The sequence below is a fragment of the Mandrillus leucophaeus genome, unplaced genomic scaffold (assembly GCF_000951045.1).
Source record: "Mandrillus leucophaeus isolate KB7577 unplaced genomic scaffold, Mleu.le_1.0 Scaffold146, whole genome shotgun sequence".
NCBI lineage: Eukaryota > Metazoa > Chordata > Mammalia > Primates > Cercopithecidae > Mandrillus > Mandrillus leucophaeus.
In genome coordinates this window covers 781812-786592 of record NW_012101432.1, presented here as the reverse complement: position 1 = coordinate 786592, position 4781 = coordinate 781812, and positions in this window count along the sequence as shown.

The window sequence follows — 4781 nt, the reverse complement described above, 5'->3', positions numbered from 1 at the left end:
TTCATAAAGTGGAAGATTATAATGCCACTGAAGAGATAGATCTACGTGGAAAGATTTTCAAGATTTGAGTGGGAAAATTAAAAAGCCAGTTGCTGGCAGGACTGGGACTAAGGTGTGGCAAGGCCTTGGCCTACGGTACAGTGCTTAAGGTGACACTCACAATCAGGGTGGTACAAGTGCAGAGTCAGTCCCTGTGAGTGAGTGCCTCCTTAAATAGTACATCCTAGTCTCTCTCCTGTTGCCTCACTCTCAGCCCTGCAGAATAGTGTGCATTATAGAACCACATATCTATGTGTAATAATTATTTAAATAAATAAATATATGTAATTGTATAAATCAGTACACACTTTTGGGATAGCATATACATATGTATATTTATACATTAGTTTTATTATATATAGGTTATATAACATTTATTGCTTATATACACATTAGTGAAAGGGAAAATATTGGAAGAATAGATACCAAACTATTAGCAATCACGTTTCTGTGGTATGGGATTATGGGGGGTTTCACTTTCTTATATACTTGCATTAGTCCGTTTTCACACTGCTATAAATATACTATCTGAGACTAGGTAATTTATAAACAAGAGAGGTTTAATTGACTCACAGTTCTGCCTGCCTGGGGAGGCCTCAGGAAACAATCATGGCACAAGGGGAAGCAAGACACCTTCTTCACAAGCTGGCAGGAGAAACAGCCACTTTTCAGCCATCAGATCTTGTAATAACTCACTATCAGAACAGCATGACTGGGCACAGTGGCTCACCCCTGTAATTGCTGCGCTTTGGGAGGCTGAAGTGGGTGGATCACTTGAGGTCAGGAGTTAGAGACCCACCTGGCCAACATGGTGAAACCCCTTCTCTACTAAAAATGGCTGGGCGTGGTGGCTCACACCTGTAATCCCAGCACTTTGGGAGGCCAAAGCGGGTGGATCACGAGGTCAGGAGATCGAGACCATCCTGGCTAACATGGTGAAACCCTGTCTCTACTAAAAATACAAAGAATTAGCCAGGCATGGTGGCGGGCGCCTGTAGTCCCAGCTGCTGGGGAGGCTGAGGCAGGAGAATGGCGTGAACCCAGGAGGCGGAGCTTGCAGTAAGCGAAGATCGCGCGACTGCCCTCCAGCCTGGGCGACACAGCAAGACTCCGTCTCAAATAAATAAATAAATAAAATAAAAATTAGCCAGGTGTAGTGGCATGTCCTGTAGTCCTACCTACTGGAGAGGCTGAGGCACGAGAATCACTTGAACCTGAGAGGCAGAGGTTGCAGTGAGCCAAGATCGAGCTACTGCACTACAGTCTGGGCAACAGAGCGAGACTATCTAAAAACAAAAAAAGGAACAGCATGGGTGAAACCGCCCCCATGATTCAATCACCTTCCACCAAGTCCCTCCTTTGATGTAGAGATTACAATTTGAAATGAGATTTGGGTGGGGGCACAGAGCCAAACCATATCAATACTTCAGAAGTCTTGTGTTAAAAAGCAGTTAACAATTACATAGTTTTTGGTTATACTAAAAAACAAGAAAGGTTTTAAAAATAATAGCATAGGCCAGGGACGGTTGCTTACACCTGTAATCCCAGCACTTTGCGAGGCCAAGGCGGGTGGTAACCTGAGGTCGGGAGTTCGAGACCAGCCTGACCAACATGGAGAAATCCCATCTCTACTAAAAAACACACATGCACACAAAATTAGCCAGGCGTAGGGCTGAGACAGAATTGCTTGAACCCGGGAGGCAGAGGTTGTGGTAAGCCAAGATCGCACCATTGCACTCCAGCCTGGGCAACGAGCGAAACTCCGTCTCAAAAAAAAAAAAAAAATAATAATAATAATAATAGCATGACCATACAAAAGTATTTGATATGCTATATATGTGTGAATACTGAATTGAGCACTTTGTGTAACTATTGTTGCTATATAGATACTATGTGAGGATGAAATCATGAAAAAGATTAATGAATATTATATGCTTTTGAAACATGTATTTAAAAAATTATATAATAGCATTCCCTCTGCTAAATTACATTCTTGCCAAGTAGAAATTCAAGTTACACAAGCAAGAGCCTATTTTAACTTTTGGATGAATGTTGTCTTCCCATATATATATATGCCTTACCTATCTGCTCCTAGAAAAGATAAGGTTAAATGTCTTTCACATGGGAATTTCAAAGAGTTTAAGGGCAATAATTAGTCCTCATAATAACTCTGTGAAGTGTATGTATTTTATCATACCTATTTTCACATGAGAGAACCGACAGGCTAAATGGTTTCCTGGTATTCTGTACTCCATTAGTTTTGAAACTAAGACTGTTATTGCTTCATTGGCCACTTTTTTTTCTTTGAGAAGTAATAAAGCAACGTTGGGTCAATAAACCAAACAAAAATAGCTATTTACATGTCAATTTTTTTTTTTTTTTTGGTGACAGGGAGTCTTGCTCTGTCGCCCAGGCTGGAGTGCAATGGCATGATCTTGGCTCACTGCAGCCTCCTCCAGAGTAGCTGGGGTGTGTCACCATGCCCTGCTAATTTTTGTATTTTTAGTAGAGGAGGGATTTCACCATGTTGGCCAGGTTGGTCTCAGACGCCTGACTTGAGGTGATCCACCCGCCTTGGCCTCCCACAGTGATGGAATTACAGGTGTGAGCCTCTGTGCCCAGCCACATGTCAAATTTTTTTTTTTTTTTGAGACAGAGTCTTGCTCAGTCGCCCAGGCTGGAGTGCTGTGGCGCGATCTCGGCTCACTGCAAGCTCCGCCTCCCGGATTCACGCCATTCTCCTGCCTCAGCCTCCTGAGTAGCTGGGACTGCAGGCACCGGCCGCTACGCCTGGCTAATTTTTTTGTATTTTTAGTAGCGACGGGGTTTCACCGTATTAGCCAGGATGGTCTCGATTTCCTGACCTTGTGAACCGCCCGTCTCGGCCTCCCAAAGTGCTGGGATTACAGGCTTGAGCCAAGATCGCGCCACTGCACTCCAGCCTGGGAAACAAGAGCAAAATTCTGTCTCAAAAAAAAAATTGTTTTTACATTAAAAAAATATATAGGCCGGGCGTAGCTTGCCATCCTCCTGCCTCAGCCTCCTGGGTAGCTGGAACTTACAGGCATGCATCACCACATCCAGCTCACTGTTTTGTAATGAAGAGAAAAATGAAAATAAATATCAAAATATCATAACCACCTGCATATTGTTTATGTTGCATATAGACATGTTTGTGTGGACTGCAAATGAGAGCTTTTTTTTTTTTTTTCCTTTGAGATGAAGTCTCGCTCTGTCACCCAGGCTAGAGTGCAGTGGCCCGATCTCAGCTCACTGCAAGCTCTGCCTCCCAGGTTCATGCCATTCTCCTGCTTCAGCCTCCCATGTAGCTGGGACTACTGGCGCCTGCCACCACGCCCGGCTAATTTTTTGTATTTTTAGTAGAGACAGGGTTTCTGTATGTTAGCCAGGATGGTCTCGATCTCCAGACCTCATGATCTGCCTGCCTTAGCCTCTCAAAGTGCTGGGATTACAGGCGTGAGCCACTGCGCCTGGCCTTTTTTCTTTTTTTTTTTTTTTTTTTAGCCCAGGCTGGAGTGCAATGGCATGATCTTGGCTCACTGCAACCTCTGCCTCCTGGGTTCAAGTGATTCTCCTGCCTCAGCCTCCTGAGTATCTGGGATTACAGGAGCCTGTCACCACGCCCGGCTAATTTTTGTAATTTTAGTAAACATGGGCTTTCACCATGTGGGCCAGGCTGGTCTCAAACTCCTAACCTCAGGTGATCCACCCGCCTCGGCCTCCCAAAGTGCTAGGATTACAGGCGTGAGCCACCGTGCCCAACCCAGAGCTCTTTTATACTGCAGATTTTAGACACTTGGTTAGTCATTTTTGCTGTCTTCATAAAGTCTTGCTCTAAGGAAGCATTCCCATTCCAGCTAAATATGTTAATCTTGTGGAATCCACTAGGAACAATCAAAATTCTGGTTCCTGGAATGGCTTATTTAAACCCTCTCTATTCCACCAAGGGCCCGAGGAGGCTTACTAGAATGATACAATATGATTTTTTGAAAAAAGTCATTGCAAACCTAATCTATGATAAACCAGAGTGCTAAATAGAATATTAACATATCCTGGAGGCTTCAATAAATATTAAGATTTAGTACTGATAATAAAGTGTCATCTGTGAAGTAATTTGTATTTTTATAATGAACAGAGAGTTTACACAATTTTTTTTTTTTTTTTTCCTTACCTTGAGTATAATTTTTGTTCTGAGGCCAGGTGCAGTGGCTCACGCCTGTAATCCCAGCACTTTGGGAGGTTGAGGTGGGTGATCACCTGAGGTCAGGAGTTCAAGACCAGCCTGACCAACAGGGCAAAACCCCGTCTCTACTAAAAATAAATTAGCCGGACATGGTGGCGGGCGCCTGTAATCCCAGCTACTCAGAAGGCTGAGGCAGGAGAATCACTCAAACTCGGGAGGCGGAGGTTGCAGTGAGCCAAGATCGTGCCATTGCACTCCAGCCTGGGCAACAAGAGAGAAACTCTGTCTAAAAAGAAAAGCAGGCCGGCTCGGTGACTCACACCTGTAATCCCAGCACTTTGGGAGGCCCAAGTGGGTGGATCACGAGGTCAGGAGTTTGAGACCAGTCTGGCCGAGATAGAGAAACCCTGTCTCTACTAAAAATGCAAAAATTAGCCGGGCACAGTGTCAGGCACATGTAATCCCAGCTACATGGGAGGCTGAGGCAGGAGAATTGCTTGAACCTGGGAGGTGGAGGTTGCAGTGAGCCGAGATCGCA